Source organism: Thamnophis sirtalis, unplaced genomic scaffold, assembly GCF_051295495.1.
Source record: "Thamnophis sirtalis isolate CommonGarterSnake01/CBP01778 unplaced genomic scaffold, rThaSir2_p1.2 scaffold_1, whole genome shotgun sequence".
Lineage (NCBI taxonomy): Eukaryota > Metazoa > Chordata > Lepidosauria > Squamata > Natricidae > Thamnophis > Thamnophis sirtalis.
Genome location: NW_028261381.1, coordinates 106,672,138 through 106,699,498, shown reverse-complemented (window position 1 = coordinate 106,699,498; position 27,361 = coordinate 106,672,138). Strand labels below are relative to the sequence as shown.

The 27,361-nt window shown below is 40.1% G+C and overlaps 1 long non-coding RNA gene across 1 annotated transcript in view; it reads right to left on the bottom strand.

Annotated features, from left to right (window-relative positions):
• LOC148049647 (uncharacterized) overlaps positions 1–27,101 on the bottom strand; it is a 41,359-nt gene extending 14,258 nt beyond the window's left edge. The window contains exons 1-2 of the long non-coding RNA XR_015697447.1: positions 26,907–27,101; positions 24,130–24,186 (exon numbers count right to left, since the gene is read on the bottom strand). This is a non-coding gene — a long non-coding RNA (uncharacterized LOC148049647). The remainder of the gene's footprint in view (positions 1–24,129; positions 24,187–26,906) is intronic.
• Between the last annotated feature and the right edge of the window lie 260 nt (positions 27,102–27,361).

Here is a 27,361-nt window from a genome sequence, read left to right as displayed (position 1 = left end):
GGGGATTCAGAATAGACATTGAGGATGTTGACAAAGGGGATGCTCGGTGTGTAAGGCATTTGGCCACTAGAGTTAGGGAAGATATGAGATCACACCAGGAAGATCATTCTATTAGAGAAAGTGCTAGATGGGCCATTAAAGAAGAAGAGGAGATGGAAATTTGATGCCAATCAAAATCTGTTATTCGCATTTTCCCAGGGTACTATGCATCAGATATTTGAGAGTCTTGGCTTCAAGCTAGTGTTGTCAAGCTAATGCCTGACCCATCATGCTTCTCTTAATTATGGAGAACAGGTTAGGTTTAGCTTGCATCACAAGGATTTGGTTGGATGAGGATGAGGAATTCTCAAAAAGGAGAGATGGGAGCCTTGAGCAGGTCAATCTATGTTCCTTCAGGGCATGGACTCTTACTATTTTGTTTAACATTCCAGCATCAATGAATAGCAATATATTGCAAGAGAAAGGGGGAGGGAGGGAGGAAGGAAGGAGGGGGAGGAGAGAGAGAGAGAAAGAGAGGGAGGAAGGGAGGGTGGGAGGGAGAGAGAGAGAGATAGATCTTCTTGCACCAATTGATGTGCAAGTTTTTTTTAATGAGCATTTTAAAAAAGAAACTTTTACAAATATTTACTACCCTCCCCCCACCCTCCCCCCCAACCCTCCCCAACCTCCCTTCCCCCCCCCCCGGACTTCCCAGAACCAATACAGGGTATAAATCTTTAACAAAAACAATCTAAAATACACTTTAAAAAAACCCAAAAAAGATAGTTAATAACATCTTTCAATTGAGCTTTAGCTCCTCCTTGCTGGACTAGCTCTAGACAATTTATAATTCCTGGTCTCTAATCATAAACTATCTGGAATTTCTTAGTCCCATATTTATTTTGAGTATAGTCAATCCATCTTTTCCACTCCAGTTTGTATCTCTCATTTGAAGGGTCCTTAAGATATGCAGATATTTTGGCCATCTTGGCTAGGTTTGTTACTTTCAATATCCATTCTTGAATAGTAGGCAAATCTTCCTTCTTCCAGTATTGCGCCACCAACAATCTAGCTGCAGTTATTAAGTGCAAAATCAGAAAATCTCTACAACTGTACAATCAGTAATTATACCTAACAAAAATAACTGAGGGGTAAACTTTATCCATTTTTTAAGAACATTTTGCATAATCCACCACCAATTGATGTGCAAGTGGATGTGATACATGGCAGCGTTTAGCTAACCTGAAATGAATTCTGAAACTAAGCAAAATTGAGTTCATTGTTCGGATGGGAGGCCACCAGCAAATGCCTAGACTAGACTGGAAGCTGTAACAAATTATTTCCATACGGTTGTGAAGCAAAATGTATGATTATGTCCATGCAGTCATCATTTATAGAACTCAACTGAGGGGTGCTTATTAATATGTACTTACTAATTTTTGCTTCGTGCAGGCGAAGAAAATTGATGAAGGTTTATGATGAAACCTGATCTGCTTTCTTTATATTGTGAAAATATGTTTAAAACATTCAGATTTTTTTCTCAAAAAATGGAGGAGGGAAAGCATTTGTTTCCTAAACTAAACTTGGTGGTGGTGCTACTTCTATTCAGCCATGCAATTTTGAATATTTAATAAGACAAAACCCTGGACAAAGGGACAAGAGGCCTTTCTCCATCCTGGTGATGCTAATTTTTATAATGGGGAGACTGTTTGAATCAAGCTAATCCTGAGTGACCTTCTTTTCCTCGGGCTTCATTCTGTTCTTCAATTAGCCACAGTGAGAAAGTACTGTTTCCTGAGGGCATTGGCATGTTTAATTTCTACAACATACTGGGAGGTTAGTTGCTGTGAGACAACTGGAACTGAACAAATTAAGAAACAGAGTCCAATTAATTCCATAATTAAAACCAAAAGCATAACAAAGAAATGGATGGAAATGATGGTCCGCTTCTTCTTCCAATAGACACTCAGGAGGTCTTACAAGTGTGACAGCTCAACTCTCATGGAATCAAATTCTCAGTTTGGGCCTAAACTCCTCACTAGTGTAGTGTATGGAGACGGGAGGCCTGATTTTAACTACAAGAACACACAACTCTGCCACACCACACTCTCTTTGAAACAAGGAAGACATTTGGACATTAAAATCGAAACTGTCGCCTCTTTGGGTGTGACATATTGAAGACTGACTGTGTGCTTAAGTGACAATTATACCATCTTAGTTCTTAGTCACTGTTTCCTCCTGACATGATCAGCAGGCAATGTGAGGGAAAGCTAAAAGCAATGCTTTTGCCTTCTCCCTTCACAAATGTAGAAATAGACACAGTGCTTGTACCATGAGAGTATAAATAAAGACATCCAGAAGACAGGAGTATAAGAAGGCACCTTACATCACATCTTACTTTTTGTCCTAGTGATGAGCAGCTGCTCTCCACTCAGACAAAGCTTTTTCTCTACTTGCTGTCTATCCTTATGACATATAAAGATATATCTACTGTAGGGGCAATTCCTGCCTTTCTCCATGTTCACACCAGTGTAAATTTGGAAAAATAGCAGATATTTCAAAACTCTTTTCAACTTCTCCAAAGAACTCAGGAAACAAGTATAAATTAATTTTAACTGGGAACCTTAGAACCCCAAATTTTAAAGACACTGCACCTACATAAACTTTAGATTCACACACACTCCCCAATATATCTCCTTTGACTACTGTATGTTTTATATATGTTTCCATAGACATGAGCTTCAGCAAAAGGCACAGAAATTTCTTTCCAAACCCAGAGTTAAAAATGCTTATGTAAGATTTATTGACTCAATTGCTATATTTTGTTCAAGAACTGTAACAAATGGTCAGCCCACCAATTGTGGTTAACCGATATGCCAGAAATGTAATGAATGGTTCTTCAGAAGAAGAAAAAATTGCCCTATTATCTGAAAATCTAGCTTCTAGGTATGAACACCTCAAGCTTTATAAGTAGAATAAAATGGATGGTGAGTCAAGAGCCTTGAACTTTTAAAGTTGAAAATTGTTTTGGCAATTCAAGATATACCGTAGTTGGTTTTGCAGGGGGAATGAGGGAAGAGACATTGTCCCTAACAATCCTGCAACACAGTGTTGGTAGAGGGTTGAATTTTGATTAACCACGGACATGAGCCATAAACTGATCTTATTCAAACTCCCTTTAAATTTTGTGAAAAGAAGAATGTTCAAACCAGTATCCTGTCCAAATTCCATGCTGGATAATTACATTCAGCCCACCTACACAGATTGGCAGCTACTGAGAAATGCACTGAGTTGTTGAAACTGTAGGGAGCCAAAAGAGCATGGGCAAATTAAATCACTGCATGAACAAAGGCTTTTGTCTTAAGCTTTCTCCATGAGAAATGAAAGATCCTCTTTTAAAAGAGTGACATCAGTGGAAAGCTTCTATGCTACAAATTCAAGACACACTCCTTTGAACTATAGATCAAGGTGTTTTGCATGTCTCTCCCTGTTCAAAAAAGAGAAATGGAGGTAGATATGAAGGGAAAAGTCTATTAGGCAAGGTAAGCACTTGACTTACAAGGTGGGGAGATCACCTCTGAACAAATCAGAGGGTTTGACAAGCAGGATTAAACTCTTGTAGGAGATAGGACTTGATTAACCATCTTAAAAATTAAGTCAAGGAGCTGGCAACCAGCAAGAAGTCTTTGAAAAATAGCAGTAACTTTGTCTGACTGGCTTAGCTTAATTAAGTGGAAGAAAGATTGACAAGTAATTTGTTGGAAAAGAACATTATGGATACAGCTAAATGAAAAATGTCTTTTACCTCCAATTGTCAAGACGCTTTCCTTCTGTTTCCAGATGATTTATGTTAGTTTGTAAGTAAACAGATGTGTTTAGATGTTGCAGTCACTTTAGCAATGTGCCATAGTAAAGGAGGAGCTGCATCTAGCACCAGCTTGTTAGTACCACTCAGGAGTGTTTTACTTTCAGTGTGCTTAATTCATCGGGTTTCCTTAATCCTCTTCATATATGGAATATTCAAGCAAGTGTACATTTCAGATAGCAGATTAAATTTACCTGCATGGATATACTTGTATACAGTTGCCCTGTTTGCAGTTTGACATCTTATGCCACCAATTATGCAAAATTTGCCTTTATTGTGAAATGAGTTTTTTGGGTTGAGTTGGAGCCAAGTGACACCTAGTTAAGAATCTTAAACTGCATAGAGACACCTGCATGAATACAGCCTAAGTCACATATTATAGTAATGAGATGTGATTGGTATTGGCTTATGTGCTCTTTGAACCCAGCTGTTATTATTTGTGTACCAAGATTTACGACATTGCATGTTGCGCAATCCTAGTCAGTAATGCCTTAGTGCCATGATGGCGAACCTTTGGCCAGCTTCATTGCATATGCATGCACATCTCCCCCAAAACGGGGTGCAGGGGAGGCCTGGAAAGCCTTCTGCACCAACTTGGAAGCCAAAAAAGGGTGTGGGGAGAAAAGCGCTCTTCCCCCCACCCCCATGCACAGTTTTGAGCCTGGAACACCTCCTGCATCAATCTGGAAGGCAAAATGGGGCACAAGGGCACAACACGAGGCCCCCTGCACCCCATTTTGGCCTTGGAATGCCTCCTGCACCAACCAGGAAGCAAAAAATGGTGAGAGGGGGTCGAGGCGCATGCACGGGGGGGTCATGCATGCATGCTCTGGGGGGGCAGGGGGTTGCGCACACGCATTGCATTATGGGTGTGGGGGCTGCTGCCATTCCCATATGCCCATGCTTTCATCATGCAATGACAAAAAGGTTCGTCATCACTAATTAGTGAGATACCCAGATCTTTTTATTTCATGACATTTCGCCCTTCCTTTTGACAATAACTAGCCAATTACACACAAAGCAACCCAAAAAATTTAATATAGTCCAAGGAATTCCATTCCCAATATAGAAACCAAAGGGTAATGTTCAACAAAAGCAGATTGCAGCTTTGAATGGCATTATTACTATCATGTCCTTGAGCCAACTGCAAAGATTTAAGTATGATGGGGAGTTAAATGAGTGAAGGTGTCATTGTTCTGACCAGTGCTCTCAATCAGGAGATAAGAAAGAAAAAGCTTCATTAGTTTCCATTCTTCCTCCACTCCCACCTTTTACGCCGATGAGAATAGGAGGATATGGCTGACACAAATGGGCCATATCTTATTTCTGTAATTAAGATATGCATACAACTTGAATTTCTTCATATTATTCGACTGTTTCGGAAATCTTGGCAGAGTGAAATGAAAGGGAGATTATTAAGAAACCACAGATAAAGTGGCAACTGACACTGAGACAATTTTGTGGCTTTAGTTTACATCCTTCCAGGGGGTGGGCTTCAAAAATTTCAGCAATGGGTTCTCTGCCCGGTTGCTGGGTGGGCGTGGCCTAGTCAGCCTTCTGCACCACCGGGATGGAGATTTTTGCCTTCCCCAGGCTCTGGAGGCTCTGGAGGTGCTGGATACACCGGAAACGGGCCCATTTTTGGCCTTCAAGAACTTCCAGGAGGCCCATTTTTCCCCCTCCATGAGCCTCGCACAGGCCCTGCACTTACCTCACATCCCAAATGGGCCAAGTGGAGACTCCTGGAAGAGGAGGGGAGGGGAGGGTGTGGCCAGCCAAGGGTAGGATTTGGAGGTTCTCCAAACCGGCCATAACGTTAGCTAAGGGTTCTCCCGAAACCAGGCAAACCTGTAACAGCCCGCCCCTGCATCCTTCTTGCTGTTGTCTTAGGTGGGCATTGCTCTTCTTGCCCCCTGCTCCTGGGTAAGATCCTGGATATGCATGCTGCACTTAGCCACAAGATGGATTGTTTGTGTCTGAGATTACAAATCATGTTTATGGCAAAGATTAGATGCCTAATTTTTTCCAGGGCCACAGCACACTTCTGAGCACCGTGTTGGAGGCTAAAGTCCCAAATTAGTTGTTGGAGCCAGGACAAACATTTCATTTCATTTCAATTGACAATTAAATAAATTGCAGTCTAATTAATATAACTATCTTTTATTGATGTAATGAGTAATTTTGTCTTTTCGCACATTACTGTCAACATTGTAATTTGACAATAACTTGAGTTGGGAGTCAGATCCAAAGATCAAAGGGTCTGAATGTGGCCATATAGCTCCTATTGGGTAGCCTTGGTATATGCTTAGTATGTTGCATGAAACGAATCCGTTATGATTTATTCAAAAGAAAAGAAGGTTAAGTAACCACAGTGCAGCATAATATGTGATCCATCTGCAAAATGTCCAGCTACTTAAAAATTGGCTTACTCTATATAAAAGCTTATTAGCTAGATCACAAAGAAACAATTGATTTCAAAACTCAGTATTTCACTGTTGCAGCAGTATTTCACTGTTGCAGCACTCAGCCAACCTTGGCTTATCTCCAAAAAGGTAAGTTAGACATGATTAATATTTTGGATAAGAGGCCATTAGGAAATCTCAGGAAATTCACAGAAGATAATAATAGAAAACTATTTCAATACTTCTACACTGTTACTGCTAAACAATTGCACAGTTTTATCTATGTGGTTGCCACATGTTCAGTTTCCTCAGGAAGCATTTTGGGGAAAGCATCAGTGCTAGGATTCAAAAAAAATTACCACCATTTCTGTGGACGTGGCTTGTTGGGCATGGCCTGACTTGGTGGGCGTGGCAGGGGAAGGATACTGTAAAATCTCCATTCCATCCCCACTCCAGGGGAAGTTTACTACAAAATCCCCATTTCCTCCCAATCAGCTGGGACTCGGGAGGCAGAGAATAGATGGGGGTAGGACGAGTCAGAGGTGGTATTTACCAGTTCTCCGAACTACTCAAAATTTCCGCTACCGGTTCTCCAGAACTGGTCAGAACCTACTGAATACAACTTCTGGAAAGTAGACTGTCTGAAGTAGATACCCACCAAGGCTGAAGTTCAACAACACAGTATCTCTCTGGAGAGCCCCAATCAGTCTCAACAAACTCTTTGGAACTAATATTGGTATTTTCTAAAATCATGCTCTTCATGAATTCTTCTAAAAGACGAATGTTCTTTATTAATTAATGACTTGATTTTTCTAAATACATAGCAGAAACATGTATCAAAATACAAACATAACTTTTTTGCTGTCCCGTTTTTTTTCAGCCAAGATATGATAGCAACATTCTTCTTCCAGTAAAAAGTAGATAGAAATGATTATGACCCGCGGCGGTGCAGTGGTTAGAGTGCAGTACTGCAGGCTACTTCTGCTGACTGCTGGCTGCCTGCAGTTTGGCCATTCAAAATCTCACCAGGTTCAAGGTTGACTCAGCCTTCCATCCTTCCGAGGTGGGTAAAATGAGGACCCAAATTGTTGGAGGCAATAGGCTGACTCTGTAAACTGCTTAGAGAGGGCTGTAAAGCACTGTAAAGGGGTATATAAGTCTAAGTGCTAGTGCTAGTGCTGTTATAGAAGGACCAGGAAAAAACAGTTTCTAAATTCTTTCTTCAAAGAGCACTTTGGCCCTGTGGGTGGCCCTGTCCCCACCCAAGAAAGAAGAGTGGATAACAATTTACAGGGAGAAGCTCATGGCTTGAGTGGATGCATGCGCCCTTAAAGCATCACACTCTGCCATTCAAAACCATGCTAGGATGGAAAGTATGTGGCTATAAATTACAGGTAGTCCTCAACTTACAACCATTCATTTAGCAATTGTTCAAAGTTACAACTTAAAAAAAATGACTTATGACTGGTACAAGCACGTACAACCATCAGAGCATCCCCATGGTCATGTGATCAAAATTCAGGTGCTTAGCAACTGGCATATATTTATGACGGTTGCAGTGTCCCAGGGTCATATGCATCACCATTTGGAACAATTCCAGATGTCTTCTGACAATTAAAGCCAACGGGGGCAGATAGATTTGATTAACAACTGCACAATTCATTTAACAACGGCAGTGATTTATTTAACAACTGTGGCAAAAGAAACGGTTGTAAAATTGAGCGTGACTCACTTAACAACTGCCTTACTTAGCAATGGAAAGGTTGGTGCTGCTTGTGGTTGTACGTTGAGGACTATCAATAATCCCACCACATTGGCAGTGGAAATATCAAGACCATCATAGATGGCAGCAAAGAGTGAGAGTATTCAGTATATCTGACCCCAGTTAATGACTACCTGGATTGTTGTATTTTTTTTTGAATAAACAGATTCTCATAAGCAGCAGTTTATGTAGAGTTTATGTAGAGTTTAACTACATTGCAACCCTTGACCATGTCTCTGTTCTGCCCTTTAAACTCTAGTAGTTTATAGTGTTTGTCTCTTGGAATTCCCGCTTTGCATGAAACTCGTCTCTGCTTCCCCTTCAAGACCAGGTCACTGGTAGCAACCCTATGCTTTCACAGGGACTATATTAGGTTAATAGCCTTGCCTTGTAAATTATCTGTTTGCTTTGTTCATTTAAGTATTCTGGTAAAGCAAGTGACCTAGGATGGTTTTACAAGTAGATGTGTGTTGCAATAATAATGTTAGGCCAACCGTCTTATTCTACAAAGCACCAGAGGGCAAGAAAAAGAAACAGTGGTTGGAAACTAACCAACCTGGAATTAAGGAGAAACTTCTTAACAGTGAGGACAATTAACTAGTGGAACAGTTTGCCTTTTAAAGTTGTAGGTGCTTCATCACTGGAGGTTTTTAAAAAGAGACTGGACAGCCACTTGTCTCAAATTGTATAGGGTCTCCTGCTTGTGCAGGGGGCTGGACTAGGAGATCTCCAAGGTCCCTTCCAGCTCTATTCTATTCTACAACTGTAGAGGCAAAAATGGGTTTTGCAAGGGACGCTCGTCAGTAAGACATGATGCTATGATTGACAAGTGTTGATACAATAGCCAGGTTTTGCATAACACCCAAATAAATTGTTGCTTGATAACCCAACCTATTACTGCTATAGAAGGCAATGAATTGGCTATGTAAAGGAAATGCTGAGCACACCAATTGAATTGGCTTAGTAGACCGTAATTTGCTGATCTATAAATACAGAATAACCTTGGAAGGAGTTGGAAGGGACTTTGGGCACCTTTTATTCCAACCCACTGTCTAACAAGGAGACCCTCGATACCAGTGATGGCGAAGCTTTTTCGCCTCGGGTGCCAAAACACGAGTGCACATCCTATCGCACGGGCCTGCCCACCCCCATAATTTAATGCCCCCTGCACCGTGCCCCCTGTGCATGTGCATGTGACTAACTCCCCTCCGGCACAACTTTCTTGGAGCCTGGGGAAGGTGAAAACGGCCTCCCCTCCCCCCCAAAGCCCTCCGGAGGCCGGAAACGGTCCGTTTTCTGACTTCTGGTGGCCCTAGTAGATCTGTTTTTCGCCCTCACCAGGCTCCAGATGCTTTCTAGGAGACTGAGGGGGATGAAAACTGCTCCCCGCCCCTCTGGTTCGCCATCATAGCTATATATACGATTCCAATCAGTGGGATCAATGGAAGTCCACTTTATCAGAACTGCAAAATCCTGGACAAACACCATACCATGGTAAACAGTTAAGTATTTTATGTAGCTCTTTGCTGCCACCCAGTGATTGTCCATTTATTGCAGCATAGATGTAGAAGCTCTGAGTTACTAAATTTGCAAATTATTGCCCACTTGGTGTTAAGCATGTTTTATGGAATAACTTGCAGTGGTCAGTTCATATATCATGTTAAGCTAAACTCCACTTATGCTAGCAGCAATAGGTGAACACAGTCAAGTTTCTTCTCCTTGTGAATCATTTTATCTTGAATCATTTACAAGCTCGAAAGGCCGAGTAGCACTTTAAATATCCCAGGAATAGAGACTTTAGGCCAGACTCCAGGGAGCGGTTCTCCTGTATATATCAATCAAAATGCAAGTGGTGGCCCAAGAAGACTGCCACATGGCCCCCATTAATTTAAATGGATCTTGCATGAGAAAAAAGTATTCTCCCTGGATTGCAGCCTCAGGATTTAATTCCTTCTTTGTGATTGAAATGTTTGCGGATGGTAGGTGGCAGTGTGCCAGCAGCCCAGAAAATACAAAGCAGATCTGCCTACAGTGCTAATCTGAAATTCTCTTTAGTTACGTTTTACCCACCATTTGCCTGCTCCGAAGCAACCAAGGAAGGTGTTTAGCAGTGCTGAGTAGGTGTTTCACAATAGGAGGTGTTTAATTAGCTAATATCATCTAGATTTGCAGATTTTTTTTGCCCTTGAACTATGTCACTGTTTGGGGGGGGTGTAAATCATATCTAACTCTGTGTAGCCATAATTGCTAATTAGCACTCAGCTTTTTCTTTCTAATCCGGTAGTAAAATGCGACAAAAATAAATTATAACAGCAATTATTATTTCCCCTCCTAATGGATCTTTACTGCTATATATCATTTTTCCCTTTAAAATCTCACCTTGATGAAGAATATAAATTTTATATCAAAAATATAATCAGTAGTACTTTGAATGGCAAGAAATTTTAATAAACATGCTTTGCACGATTTATGTTTCTTGTTCTGTAAATCAGATAGCATAGAAGATGACACATTTGAGAAAAATAACACAGAGAGTTGCAGAAATGTGCACATTTACTGAAAATGCTCTCTGATTGTTTTCTTCCTGTCAGTCTGATGTGACAGCACCAAATTACCCTATTATGCATATCGTCTGCCATTCTTTTGATAGAAAACCATGGTCAACAATTTAGGAATATTCAGAGTGACAAACGGACCAGTTTCAGATGACTATTGGTTCATAAGAGGGTAAAAGAATCCTGTGCCAAATGTCAACATTTTTGTTGTGAACCTACAGCCTTAACATATTTTTCATTTCAGTTCATGGTAACATCACAAACCAAGTGAAAATACTGTGAGGCCAGTCCAAAGTAAAGGCAATGTTTCTTGCTACATTCTGAATTGACATCACGAAAATATCAGGAAACTAAATTAGCTGAATTGCATTCAAATAGGATCTCCTCTTCTGAAAGCTTGGATGGTTGTACACAAAATTATAAATATCACTGGGAGAGATTATTTGTCTCGTTAGCACAATTGGACCTCAGTTGTATCACCACATGTGCACCAGCAAATATATAATATTTGTGTTTTGACCCATCAGCAGAGCTGGCGGCAGATTCAGACAGCGAGGAGGTTGGGGAGGAACATGGGCCAGTCCTGGAGTCTGGGGAGGGCTCTGTGTTGGAGGCAGAGTGGGGGCCAGAGCCGTCTGACAATTATCAGCTGCCTTCAGAGTCAGACATCAGTGAAGCAGACGAACAGCTGGAGCCTGTTCCCAGTGTGCGCATGCGTAGAGTTGACAGATGAAGGGAACAGCTAAAGAACAGGGGTCGACTTGGGAGTAAGGCCACAGGTGGACGATGAATGGGACTTCCCAGAGGAAATAAAAGAGAAGCAAAAGGGGAGTGGAGTTTGCAGGAGATAATTAGTTCGATTAATTGGCTCGTGATTCCTTGCCAAGTTTTGCAGATATCAGCCTGGCAGCTCTCTACACCAGATAAGGTCTGTAACTGTAAATTCTCCCTTGACAGACTTTGCTGGATGTGAATGAGCAGAATTCACAGTAAATTAATAAAAGGGGTTTTTGTCGGGACCAGGAGTTTGCTTCATGCTCTTGGGAAGCCTATGTCAGAATAATTTTTACTACAGCTATGTTTCTCAACCTTGGCAACTTTAAGTTAGGTGAATTTCAACTTTTCAACACTGGCTGGGGAATTCTGGGACTTGAAGTCCACACATCTTCAAGCTGCCAAAGTTGAGAAACGCTGGTATAAGAGGCTCCTTCAAAAAAAAAAAAAGCCCTGCCTTCTAGCCTTCATCACTCAGGCTTCACACGGAGGTCGGAGGCAGAATCATGCTGAGCTGAGCTGAGAAATTCTGGAAGTCGAAATCCACCTGTCTTAAAGTTGCCAAGGGTGAGAAACACTGCGCTGGAGACTCCATACCATAATAACCAATGTGATTTTCAAAAAATTGCTAGTTGTCTGCTTTTCTCATGCAACAGTTACTATTTTGTTCCGGAACACATTCAGACCACATCAGACATAGTCATGAATAATTTGCGTGATTAGTTTTTCCTTGAAGTGCGTGTAATTTTCTTGATCACCGTTTGTGCATATCTTAAAAGAAAGCACGTTCTGCCCTTCATACTTGTTCCAATATATGCACGTATCGTATCCTATGTGTGAACCTTGAGAACAAAGCCTTATATCATTAGCATTCACAAGGGAGGATGAAAGACCTTTCAAAAATTATGAAATCGGCAGTTCTAAAATGCATTGAAGGACTGCAGATTATGCTGAAACCAGATGCTCTTGGCATCGGTATTATGCAACCCTGTCCAACCTGATGCCTTCTTAAAGTTTAGAACAACAACTCCCATCATTCCACACCAGCCTGGAATGCCCGGGAATTGCATATGGAGAGTATTAGACATACGGAGAGTATCATGAATGGGCAAAGCAAATGACTTTTATTGCTCAACAAAGAGGAATATAATCATTTAATTATTTGACTCTCTTATCTGTCAACAATTCTCACAGTGCTCATATGCAACGCCCAGTTGAAATAACAACCCAGCGGGCCCTCTGATTTTTCTTTCCCCTTTCCTAAACAAAATTCTTGTAGTCTACAATGATGAAGCAGAATTTTGAGCCAATTTTTTTTCAACAGGTAAAAAGCCGAGTGTATTTTACATGGGATTGTATTCCCAGGAAGCCACTCTAACCCACCACACAAAGAAAAGCCGGTGATCAAGAGATGGACATTTTCCAAGGCTATCACATAATTCTTAACACCTGTGCCAAATCCCATTAGGCCAAGCCATCAGGAGGAGGACAGGAAAGCTGCTCATGCTGCCTCTCAAGTGACATTGTGCCATATTATTCCCCTGTATGTACGCTGTGTTTTACAACCGCAGCAAAGTCTTTCATGCTTGTACTGTTCTTGTTTTGGCTTTGAGAATGAATGGCACTCGATTCCCTTCTGACTTGGTGGATCATCCATGAGTTGTTCTTTCCACGTGTCAAACAAGTTCCAAATACAGACACGGACTCTCGCCATTTACCCCAAAGCAAACGAGCACTAAGTATGCCAGCTTGGTTTAAGTGATTAAGGCACCAGGTTAGAAATCAGGAGGCTGCCTTAGCCATGAAAAGCCAGCTGGGTGACTTTGGACCAGTCCCTCTCAGACTCACAGCACAACTCACCTCAGAGAGGTGTGGGGAAAACAGGAGGAAGAAGGAATACCATGTATGTTTGCTGCTGTTCTGACCAAGTCTTAGCAGAAGCAAGACTCCTGTTCACGAAAAACTCCTCTTTGTTTACCTCTTGTGGATTAATTGCAAAGTCCAGGCAATAGTCCTTCAAGGGGTTAACTGCAGTAATAGAACTTCCTTGCAATAATTGCAAGACTCTGAGCTCCCAGCCGAAAAGCTGCAAATTTAGTTCTGGCAAGCAGTTTTTGTGGCACGATACACAATGAACAAAATCTTCAGAAATACAAACTGTTGTCTCCTACGACAACTGCTCCCCTTTCCTTCTATTTATTCCCCAGCCAGGGAGGGGCCATTCAGCATCCACATGTGGTTTGCTTCCCATGTCGATTCCTTGTCCTCCGTTGTTCCCTCTCCTAATTGCTCTGGGCATAGGCCCCAGCTGTTATTCTTCCTCACTCATAGCAGCCTCCCAAGGCAGCTGCCTCTCCGTTGGCTGGTGAAATGCTGGACAGCTCTGGCTCTACCTCTGTGTCTGACACAGAGCCTCCATCAGAGCCTTCCTCAGATTCCAGAACTGGACCAAGTCCCTTCCCACCTCCTCATCATCCAAGGCTGCCACCAGCTTCGCTGGCAGCTGGCGGGCCACAACAGCTGCCTTGAATTATTTATAAAAAACAATCATAAGACCAGGATGACAAAATCTTTTTTAAAAAGTATTTAATTAATTATTTAAAATTATACTGAACATTTTTGCCTAGAACTTTGCCTTCTTTCCTCAAAGGTTTTTGAGGCTATCTGAGCTAAGAATCACCTATGACCTATGATGGCCAGTTGTTTGATGGACAATACTTTACCTGCTTTTGCAGTCATAGGTAGACTGTTCAGGTTATCTCTTCTGCTTGTACAGGTAGTCCTAGATTTACAACAATTCATTTAGTGACTGTTTGAAGTTACAACAGGATTGGAAAAGCAACTTACGACTGGTTTTCATACTTAAGATTGTTGCAGCATCCTTGGGATCATCAAAATTCAGATGCTTGGCAACTGACTCATATTTATAGTGGTTGCAGTGTCCTGGGGTCACGCGATCACCTTCTGCAACCTTCTGACAAGCAAAGTCAATCTGGAAGCCAGATTCATTTAACAACTGTGCTACTAACTTAACAACTTCAGGGATTTACTTAACAACTGTGGCAAGAAAAGTCATGAAATAGGGCAAAACTCACTTCACAATTGTTTCACTTGACAACAGAAATGTCAGTTGTGGTCATAAACTGAGGACTATCTTTAATTTGCTGTATCAACTTTGGTCAGCAAGCAGTTGCTCAGATACTGCAAGTAAAAAGTTTGTGATCAGCCTCTGAAGGTCCTCATCCCATACTTGCTTTTGCTATCTGTTCACGTGCCTTCTCCAAATGTGCAACCAATTAGAGGAGTATGAAGAAGTGATTCTCCCATATTTAGGTTTACTTTATTGTTATTGCACTTCATACAATGAAATTAAATGCCATCTTCAATGTACATCATACATAAGAAAACTATAAAAAATAAAAGAACACACATCCTTCACATTTAATTAAACTGAAAACCCCAGATACTGCATTAATATTACACTAGACAGTAGAATTCAACATAGTTACTGCTCCTGGATAGAAGCTATTTTTCAGCCCATTTGTCTTTGTTTTTATTGTCCTGTACCATCTTCCAGATGGTAATAGTTCAAAAAAAGGGTTGCCAGGATGAGATGGATCTTTAAGAATGTTCTGAACTTTCTTAAGGCAGCGGGAACTATAAAGCTCTTCCAAGGAGGGGAGAGGGCAACCAATGATCCTCTGGGCAATGATGTTGATCCTCTGGAGTGCTGTCCTATCTGCCACCGTGCAATCACAAACCATACACAGGTGCAGTAAGTTAAGATACTCTCTATACTGCAGCGGTAGAAGGTCACCAGCAATATGTAGCCTGGAGGAGGTAGTGAGGATTTTGCTCAGAGGAAGGGATCCAACAATGATGAGGAAGTTGGAACACTCAGGGGAGGATCCACCAGAACTTAAATGCAGCTCAAGTGTCTCTAGATTAGTGGTGGGAATCCTACTGACCCGGAAACATTCTACATCATTTGTGAACTACAAAATGAAAGAATGGCTCATATCCATTAGAGGAAAAGTTACGGTTATGTAGTGTTTAAGACCTATGGAAATTCACTGGTGATTTCACATTCAGCACAGGTGGGTTGTTGTTTTTGTAAGGGTGAACTTCCATCTATGTCAGCCTGTGGAAATGCATCCAAGTAAAAATAAAAACAAAACAATATCCCATCCTTATTTCCCCATATACACAGCAGTGAGGAATGTGTGTATTTACAGATTCTCTGCAGCTTAAAACAGAACAGCATATGCTGTGGGAGAAGATAAAAGTGGGAGATGTGTAATGCTGGACATAACAGCTAGCAGATTGTTGAGCGTGGATGTTTGTGTGGTGTTCTTGTTTGTTTAAATAACAGCTTCTGAACAGGAATAGCGAGAACTTGAAATTTCACCAGCTGTTACTGACTTGACCTTGCCCAAACTGATTGTCAGAAAGAACTACCATCCCCAAAAGGAACATAATTGGATTGGTGGTCCCAGTTAACAAGGAGAAAAGATGGGGAGATTGAAACTTACTGCTACAGGTGGCTACAAAAAAGGGTTCCAGCCATTTCCTTTTGTTATCTGTACGTGACATGTATTGAACACTAGAATTTCTTTTTGTGCAAAGCATTTAAAATGGGGGCATTTCTCAAAGCACACTGGCACAGATACATTTATGAAGCAACACGCACCTTCTATAGATGGAATATCTTCAGTTTACAATTGTGATTCACCTCTCTCAAGCTGAACCCAGCTGTGGGTAACTACAGTGGAGACCACACCTTCTGAATACTGTGCACAGGTATCCAGGAGAAGCCATGATGGTGCCATATGCATCGTGATATCATTATGCAAGTGGCACACTCATGCCATCACTTGCTCCCCTTGGTATCTGCTGCAAATGTCCCTTTGTATTCTTGACCTCAATGCAGAAACCATTGTCTTTTTCCAGATTGCTTTTTTTGTCTTTGTAGTCTAGTCTACAGGACTGGAGTTCCTTGGCGCTCTCTCATCCAAATTCAACCCAGTTTAGCTTTTTTGAAAATCAGTCAAGATTGGTTTTGTGTTGCTCCTCCATCTGTTGTGATCTTGATCTTAATCAAGCCAGAGGGACAAAGGCTTGGCCTAATTTCTCCAAATTCTTATGAGGACCTAATTGGAAAAGCCTTCTTGAATGGGATTTGCACTGGGAGTTGCATTTCACGCAAGGGATTTGTGTACATGTTCCTGTGTCCATAAAGAATACTCAGATGATTGGTCTGATCTGGAATCCGTCTGAATTCCAAAAGGGAAAAAAACCCAGTTTGGATCATGAATGAGGAGATTCCTTTATTAGAGACAAGCAATTGTTGAGAAAATTATGACTGCTCCTCTGTACAGAAATTGGAGCTACAGAAAATTAAGGGTTGGGAGGCCAGTATTGCGTTATCTGGAAAATTGGTTCATCCTTAAAAAATAAGTCGACAAATGTGTATTTATTTTATTTCATTGATTTATCAAAAGCACTAGGTTAACATTATCAATTTTTTTTGTAAAAACTATTATATAAGAATGTCATGAGAAAAGGGAAGTTGTTTATGTCTGTTAATGGAAAAAACTGTTAAGCAAGCCATCCACAGAATTCTTTGGCTATGCAGATATTAATAGAAAACTGTGTCCAAGAAAACGAAAATTATTACACCCATATATTCTGTTCTTTGCTCCCTATCCAGATGGTATGTATGCACATACTTGCTTTAACTCCTGGTAACTGCTTGGACTAGTCCCTGCAGTTTTCTTGGCTTGCCGTTGCCTCCTTCTAGGGCTGAGAGAGAGAGTGACTGGCCCAAGATGTCTTTGTCCCTAAGGTGGGTTTAGAATTTACAGTCTTCCAGTTTTTAGCTTTGTACTTTTAAGTACTCCACCAAGCTCGGTCTCTGTCAAGACGTAGTCCTAAGATAAACAGTATTCCAGGTGAGAACTTAAATACCCAACCACCACTTTATAACTTTCTAATATTAGAATGGTGATGAAGTTATTGATGATGTTAATGATGACTTATGTTACCATTCCAAATGTACTGAGATTACAACCAGCTCCTAGAATTCCCAAAACATCTGCAGAGTAGTAAGTTAGAGAAAGTAGGTGTATATCATGCATGCTATCTGCTTTACCTCAATGTTTTCCACTTCTAACTAGAACGAAATAGACTAGAAAACAGAAAAGATAGATAGAGATTCATATTTATACTTATAATAGAATAACGGAAGAACAGAATAAAAATTTGTAAGGGGCCTTGGAAGTCTTCTAGTCCAAACTCCTGCCAAGCAGGAGACCTTATATGGGCTAGATGCGTCATGCGCTGGCCACGCCCAGTTTAGTGAAGGGGGGAAAAAGTCCCGATATGTCATGTGATGCCACCATGACGATGCGAGTTTGACACCCCTGCTCTAGATCATAAAGCTTATATCACGTTCTTTCTTATCTTTGAGGTTATCTTTAAGATGGCACAAAACCTTTTTGCTTTAGTAGGCAATGAAATGCACAATCAAAATTGTGGAAATTCTAGCTAATAAGAAAAAACGATTCCACTTTTCTAATACATTTTGAACTGTAACCTGTCTGCTTCTAGAAAGAAAAGGGCAAGCCACATGATAGCCCAATCCATAATAATAAACAATTATTAATTAATGGCTCAATGAGGCTGGGGGTGGAAAGGTCCAAAACAAATAACTTTAGGCTCAAATAATTTATAATAAAACAAAACAAAACCAAAGTTCTGATTAAGATGAGGAATGACTCAACTGAGCAACATTGTGATGTATGTATGTATGTATGTATGTATGTATGTATGTATGTATGTATGTATGTATGTACGTACGTATGTACGTACGTACGTATGTACCTATGTACGTATGGAAGGAAGGAAGATGGAGTCAACCTTTTTTCTTCTAAAGAGGCCACCAAAGGTTGACCTCAGTTACAAAAGAAGTGGTAACTTTTAAATCTGTTTCTCCTCTCAGTGAATAAGTAGGTAAGTATATAAGTACTGAGAAATAAAACCTTCCCTTTCACCAGGGAAGGGTTATGGCCACCATCCAGTAATATATCACATGGACAAAGCAGAAATGCAACAGAGAAGGACACGTATCTAGGAAAAGGGGGAGAACTAGAAAGGAACCTAAACAGCAAAATGGATGAGGACAGGGGACAGAATTGCCAGTTTAACAGAGAGAAATGTTTTCTCTCCAAGCTGAACCTCATAAGGTTTTCAATGCTTCACTACCCCAAGTGAACTGTTTTTTTTTCCTCAGTGAAACCACCAGTTCCCAAGAGATCATGTGAAAAGCTTGACATCCTCTTTATTCCTCCCCTGATTTTGGCCATATCTCAAAAACATTTTTCCAACACCAGCATTCCACTTTCCTGACTGCCAACAGTAATGGTTGTGTCCCTGGGCTTTTGCTCTTCTCTAATCAATGAACAGACTCAGTGAAAATACATTTGGAGGTGGGGAAAAAAGTTAAATCTAGGTAATTAGGCATTTAGACCTACATTGTGAGCTCATTAAGTATAAACGGTGTGATTTGTCCATGCACCAGGAGCCTAATTAAGGATTTAGGAGGTTAACATTGAGAATAAGTTGTGTTTTATAGGTTTTTTTTAAAGCCTTGAGCATATTTCTAGTTCTCAAATATTAAGCCACTGGTGCTGGTCTTGCTCTATTAGACAAATAATGTAGACATCATATACTGTACGTGGCCTAACCTGCTTGTTGCAAAATTACTGTCAAACTTGCAAATCCCCAATTCGAGGGAAATTTATATTTGAACAATTTGCTCTTTCTTTCAAAGAATGCTATCTGTTATACATATCAGTAGGCTGTGCACAGGCAGCTGATGTGACTTGTCTGTTCATGGGAACCATCTGTTTATATTGAGACTATGAAATACATTAAAAGAGATCACAAATCAAACATTATACCGGTAGCCCTCACTTAATGACTGCAGGGTCAGTGGCTGTTCAGACTTGTGATGGGGCTGAATGAGTAAGACCAGTCCTCAAAGTTCCATCTGTTGCAACACCTCCACAGTCATGTGCTCATAATCTCGATGTTCAGCAACCAGACCAGATTTCCATTGCAATGTCTGACCATCATTCAGTGAGGACTATTTGTATTACAAATTAAATATCTAGAGCGAGAAATGGGAGTATGCCTTGTTGTCAGAAATTGACGGCAGTCGTCAAACAACCCATCTTATGCAATTTGTGAATAGCAATAGCAACAGCACTTCAGACGTGGGTTCCTACCGGTTCGGAGTGGTTCGGCCAAACCGGTAGTGGTTTGCTGTCCTGGGTCGCCGGAACCGGCAGTGATCCAGGTCTGCCATGCCTCCAAACTGATTCCATGCGGGCAAAATTGCACACGCACCGGACCGGCAGTAATGTCGGCAGCAACCCACCCCCGGCAGCATTTAGGTTTATATACCAGTTTACATTGCTTTACAGCCCTCTCTAAGCAGTTTACAGAGTCAGCATATTGCCCAACAATCCAGGTCCTCATTTTACCAACCTCAGAAGGATGGAAAGCTGAGTCAACCTTGAGCCTGGTGAGATGTAACCAGGCAGCCGAATTAGCCTACATTCTAACCACTGCCCCACTGCAGCTCTTAATCCAACCAAATCTCGGAATCCAAGGTGGATTTTCTGGGTGGAAAAATAATTGACAGCTGGGCAGCTAGAGAGATTATGGAAAGAAGGTCATAAAATATAAATTGAGAAAGTCAGCAGGTATTTGTTTAGAAAGCAATTGATCTGGGATAGGAAGAAACACAGTGAGAAAGAGAAATTGGGGATTAATGATAATGAAAAGTTATTAGTGGGAACGCAAAGGAAGTCATGGAATTAAAGGCTGAGAAAAGATATCAAAAGCTAAGCATAGTTTTTAAAGAGATTTGCCACTTGATGGAATCATTATTAGTTATACTATTGATTCCTTGTTCTTGATATTTTAATGAAAAATCAAAACATGAATATAAATACATATTTATAGAAGGAGATATATTTAAAGTATATTTGAACTATGTTCTCATGTGGGTGGAAGTAAATTACTATGGCTCGCTTTATATGCTGGCTTCTGTTGCATGAAGTATATATCTCAGCAAATCAATAGACAGTGTGGCAAATTTTTACCTGGGGTCTGGTACTAACAGGAAATTTAGATTCTGGGGATTCAGAGGATGATAAAAGACAACAGACCATTTATCTAAGACCCCTAGACTCCTTACATTTTATTAAGTGGATTCATGTTCTATTTCATTTCTATTCATTCTGTAATGTCTTCACATTAATAGGGGATTGCACCAGAGGTGGGTTTCTACCTGGTCACACAAGTTTGGGCAAACTGATAGTAATTTTTTTGGCTTGTATCGCAGAAGGGGCAGCGACCCAGGCAGGCCACACCTCTGAACCAGTTCCCTGGTTGCTGCTGGGGTTGCCGGCATGGATTTTTCTCCTTTTTTAATGTTCTGCACATGCACAGAACATTTTACAGGCAACTTCATATATGCATGCAGCGTGCAAAGCACACACAAAATGAACTGGCAGTAACGCCGGTAGCAACCCACGCCTGGTTTGCACATTACTTTTACTATATAACATCCTTTACAATCCTGAACACCCACATGCATTTCAGGGCTTCTCTGAAATTTCTGATTCTTGAATTATTAGACGTAACATTTTTACAGACCAAAATGTGTTGCACAAGTTGTAACTCACATGTCAGAAATTGTGCCTTTTTAAAAATTAATTTTTAGTTTTAGCATCCATGTAATGCTATCTTAAAAATAACAAAATAGAGTCACATATAATTTTTGATATTTCCGCAATAACTCTAAAGGCATTTAAGATCAGCCCTTATAAATACTTTCAATATTATTATTGAAAGCCACGGTGCCACAATGGTTAGAGTGCAGTAACTGCAGGCTACTTCTGCTGACTGCCAGCTGCCTGCAATTTGGCAGTTCAAATCTCACCAGGTTCAAAGTTGACTCAGCCTTCCATCCTTCCGAAATGAGTAAAATGAGGACCCAGATTTCCCATAGATATAAACAAGGCTCAATATTTATCAATCTGATTTTAAAGCCACAGTAGCTGTTACTCTTGATATTAAAAAAAACCTTCTGATTCAGGGAATGTTCCTTGTATTAAATATTTACTTTTTGTGTCATTTAGTTTCTCAACAATACCCCCAGTTTAATGCCTTAGCTTAGTTAGAGCAAATGGGATAGAATCAATTAATTTTAAACTAGACAGTGGCACCAAAGATGTTCATATCCTCAGACTTTTAGATGTAATAATCAAAACCCAAGCAATAATAGAATTAACCTCCAAATTTAAGCCATTACATTATATGAAAATGCACAGGCTATAAATATATTTGATCGTTATGCTCTGTTGATCTTTCACTATCCAAAAATTATGATGCCTGAAATCAAAAAGAAGTTTTAAAACAATGATGTTTAACTCTGGGGCAAAATGGAATAAACCATGTCATTAATTACTCAACTTCAATCATTCAGACAAATATTGACAAAATAAAAATAGGGCAGAAGAATCTTGCTGCATATTATAGATTTATTTGAAAAGGGGAGAAGCACAGAAATAAATAAGCTGCTCCAGAGACTTCGATGAAAATAGACTCACTAGCTCACATCACTGTCATCCCCCCAAAATAAATACACATTCAAACATTATAAGCCATGAATCAATAATCCAGCTTCAAATGCCTTTAACAGAAGTTGATATCCTATATGAACAATTAAAAATAATCCAAAAAGCATTATTTCAAGACTATAACCTGCTATTAATACAAGTCCAGAAAACAGATTTTGGACATATCGTATATATCTGAAGGTAATTGGAATATTGTGTGAAAAACAGCCACTAAAAATAGCATCCTCATGCTTAAAAGAAGTATCCCTCAAACAATGTGCAGATGGCACTATACTCCTATTAAATTTAATTACAATAATCCAAAAGTTATGTCGCTTTGATGGAGAGGCTGCAGTGAAACATCATCTTCATAGGTGGTAAACTCATGATATACTATATTTCTCGGAGTATAAGACGCACCTTTTTCCCTCAAAAAAGAGAGTGAAAATCTGGGTTCATCTTATACACTGAATACAGCATTTTTGGCCTACCGAAAACCCACCCTCTTTGCAAAAATGGACGTGCAGAGGGTTTGGGAGGCTTGCAAAGTGCTCCTGAGGACTGGGTAGGGCAAAAACGAACAAAAAACAGACCGTTTTTTGCAAAACAAAAGTGCATGCAGAGCTTTGGGAGGTTTGTAGAGTGCTCCTGAGGGCTGGGAAGGGCAAAAAAGAGCAAAAAACAGGCACTCTACTAGCCTTCTAAAGCTCTGCATGCCCTCCCCCCCACCAAAAAAAAAGGCATGCAGAGGGTTTGGGAGGCCTGCAGAGTGCAAAAACCTTTTTTAAAAAATTACCTCTTCAAAATCATGGTGCGTCTTATACTCTGGTGTGTCTTATAGTCCAAAAAATAAGGTAGTTAATCTATTTTTGTTGAGGGAATTGTATTATTTCAAAACTTGTAACATGTACCCTTATTCAACATATTCAGTTTGTCTTATATGCCTTATTCTGTTTGGCTTATTCTAAACATTTGCTGAAGTTCATACCAAAACATCAAAGATATTTTAGCAATTACAAAACAAAGGAAAACAAGTGTAGAATTTTACATAACTGACTCAACAAATTATTCCATTTATTATTACAGAAAACACCCACCAAAAAGCACATTCCAAGGACAGCCATTAAATATATTGTATTTATTGTGACATGATGTTTCCTATTCTCTTGTGGCTTACAAAGATAACACGTAGCCATGTTTCACCACAACTATATTTATTCTGGAAGGATTTCATATGTAGCTGATACATGATTTTTAAAAGGTATGAATTAGTATATTGGGGTGATAGAAACAAGGGTGATTTGCAAGAATAGAAAGATGAGGAGAATTATAGGGAATTATATTGGGGTAAAATGGATTTAGCTCTTTTTTCTTATTGCATGATTTAAATTCTTTTGCATACTACTAATGCTACTACTAATGCTATGCACACTATTACTTATCTTGAAAGGTGATCATATAAACAACATACATGTATGTACACATGTAAGGGAGAATAATGATACACCTAGCTAAAGGAAACAAAGAGCAATTAAAATTTTATTTTATTTTGTATTTTATATATGCTTTCTTATTATTGAATTTATTAAAAGAGCGTTATTTTTAAATTACACCTATAATATATTAACAGCATAAAACTTAATAATCAGCTTCTGTGTTGCTGAAAGATAATATGCCAAGTTTAATATTATAAAATACTTCCATTTCCATTCCATTTATTAGACTTGTATGCCGCCCTATTCCCCGGAGGGACTCAGGGCGGCGAACAGACATATAGGAAAGGGGACAATACAAAAAACGAACGAAACAAGACAGGATACAGAGACAAATTAAAACTACACAACAATCAACAATTCGAGTGGGGCTGAGAACTCATCAGCCCCAGGCCTGTCGGAACAGCCAGGTCTTAACGGCTTTGCGGAAAGCCTGAAGGGTGGTGAGGGTCCGAATCTCCACGGGGAGATCGTTCCAAAGGGCCGGAGCAGCCACAGAAAAGGCCCTCCCCCGGGGAGTCGCCAGTCGACATTGGCTGGCTGATGGTATCCGGAGGAGGCCTAATCTGTGGGATCTGATTGGTCGAAGGGAGGTAAAAAATACTTACATTAGAAGTACCAATGCCAGCCTATCTGATGCTTCAATCCAGGTAGCCATTAAAAGACTGCAAAGAAACATAGGAAAATCTAGTTATTAATCCTGTGGCTCATAGGAATTCTGTAGATGGTAGTTCTCAGTAGTACCAACTATACATTTCAAGACTACCCGTAATCTTAATCACAGTTACCAAAACCATTTCAGTACCTGGCAAAATGATCTAGTGATAAGGAATATTTCATATGGTCTCCTGCATAAATACTATAGTGTTATTAAATGCCCAAGCAACACATACCCTGTTACTCTAATATTACAATGCTTGGTTGAAGAATTGGATGAGAAAAATGCATTTAAGAATGATTGCTGCAAAAAAATTAACTTAAAAAGTGCAGCTGGCCTGTTAATGCAGCTCATAAAGCAATTTTACTAAGGAATTGCTAATCAATATAGCAGCAAAGTCAAGTCATTATAATTTATTCTTCATCAGTTCTAATCTACCAAACTTTACAATCAAGTGATCCTTTCAAAGTCATTTAAGTTAGAAGTAATTCATTTATACTCCACTCCTTCCATATCAGTGAATTCAAAGAATTATATAGATTTCTAGCATGAAACACTTATTTTCTGAGTGGAATCTGTCTTTTTGGTTTACAAACTGTATTATTCTAAAACTACCATATATATAAATCACCTGTCATTAGAAGACTGAAACTTTAAGAGTCATTTGCTTTCCCAAAGAGTCATTATTGAAAGACTTGGGACAACAAAAAGGAACAGCATTATTTCATAGTTAGGAACGCTATGTCGAGCACTACTGTTGGATATAATGCAGTCAATGACCAAATAATCTCAATTAGAATACTTCATGAATAACTCTTTAACATGATTATCATCAAAGTTTATTCACCAACCACTGATGCAGAAGGAGGAGGCTGGGGAGATTTATGATCAAGTTCGATTTGAAATTGACAAAATATGCAAATAAGCTGTCAGTCCTCCCAGGTGAACCAGGCAGGAAACACCACAGGTTGAGCTAATTTTACTTTATTGTAGGGCTATAATAAGAGAATCTTGCAAGTCTGAAGGCACAATCTTTCCACCTCCACTTTTAACTCTGATCCATTAGGGCAAGGGTTCCCAGCCTTTTCTATACCCCGCACCCACGGGTGGATTCCAGCTGCTGCTACTGCCGGTTTTCTCAGGGACACGCTGCGCATGCGCGCTTGTTGCATGCTACGTGGGCATGTGCAGTATTAAAAAACAAGATGGCGGCAAACATGGTGCCATGGAGAGAACCAGTTCAGGGGCTTGGCAGGCCAAGTTACTACCTACTTGGTCTCCCCCATCCCTGCGAGGCACCTCAGACTTCTTACCTAGGACTCGGCCTGCCTACCAACCCACGAGATCACTTCATGGTTGCAAATGGGAGTGCTGGCAGAGGTGGTTATGGTACAGTATGCCAGAAGAGGTAGTGAAAATCTGGTGTACTGGACTGGACCGGTATAACCACAATTGAGCCCAAAATTTTGGTTGCTAAGCAAGAGCGTTGCTAAGTGAGTTTCACAACATTTAACAAGTTGACCATGCCCACCCAGTCACATGACCACCATGCCCACAGAATAGGCTACGCCCACAGAATAGGTAGTAAAAAAAATTGAAACCCATCCCTGAGTGCTGGGATTGCAGTTGTTGAGCAAAGCAGCCACATGACATCTTGCTTAACTACCACTTCACTCAATAAACAAGATCCTGGCCACAATTGTGGTCATAAGTCAAGGGGTAACTGTAGACCAATCATTTTATAAAATGCTCCATCCACAAAAGCATGCCATGGGTAAAAACATTTTGTGGCAACATACTTTTCAAATAGATAATCCAGAAAGTGAAAATTATTTTAAAAACTAAAACCATGTTTAATATGTATTTTCAGTCATTTTCCAAAAGAACGGATAAGACAGATGGATGCCGGTTCTCGTCCCTCCTGTCCTGACTATATTGTAGGGCTGCTAATTGAGGGGAAAAAACCTGATAAACATTAACTTCCAAAGTACTTCTGTCTCTCTTTCAAACATTTCTCATCTTTATGATTTGCTATTTGCATGAAAATTGGATTTTAATTTTTCATGTATTTGGAATTACATCATCATTTCCTGCCTGTGACTTGATCACATCTTGTGAAGTTTGTGAAAATGTGAACCAAGAAACATCCATTGAGAGATGCAGCTAACAGTAGAGATCACAGAAGCTGATAACAAAAGACGGTTAAAAAAAAACAATCACAAAAGCAACCATATACTTTTTTGTTGTCTTGATTGAGCAAGAGAACAAAAACGAATACTCGTTGAGTCCCAGATGGACTGCTATATTGTTTGAATGCTGCATTTAGTTTGACTACTCTCAAATTATGCAGGCCTAATTAAAACAAGTTCTTTCCATAATTAAATCTTGCCCTTTAAAACAACACTGAAATATAATCAGTATAGAAACACCTTTAACTGTCATGGAGAAGAATGCTTCCAGATAAGACTTTAATTGTACTACCAACAAGGAATTCTTTGTGTGCAGGGGATGACAACTCCAAACAATATCTTGATTTGAAGCCAGCCTTTAATTTTAATCATGATTACTTTCCTCTTATTAGAAAGGAGAAAATGTTGGAATAGCTGAGCTGTAATTTTGATTGGCAGTAGCCTGAAGATCTTTCCTCTCCATCACACCTTAAACATGCCCACATACATGCACCCACCACCCACCCAGACACATGGGTCTTCCTGCTGTCACTCATACCTTTTCAAATTTCCAGGTGATATCCTAAGACTGCAGGACATGATGCAAACCAGTCTCTTTCTGACAAATGCTTGGACTGGCATCAACACTATTCTCGGTTGTCCTGAAACTCAGAGTACTGGAAAATGAATGTTTTGCTTTTTATGACCTTTCTCGGTTAATTATTTAAAAGCAGGACATTAAAACTCTCCTAGGAAGTCCAAAGAGCCAGGGCAATTAATTGTAGTAGCAGCAGCAGGCTGGCCTGGAAACATTGTTCAGTTGCCTCACTTGTTATGTGGGATGATGACATGTTGCAAGAACGGAACATGCAGGACACAAAAGACTCTGCAAATTGGTAAGGGACAGACAAGGAAGCAGAATGTGGTGATCCATTCTTTTAAAGACTATGTGAGGCCAGATAAAATTGCTTTGATGAGGAGCCTGACTGTTATGAAGAGGAACTATTCAAAGAC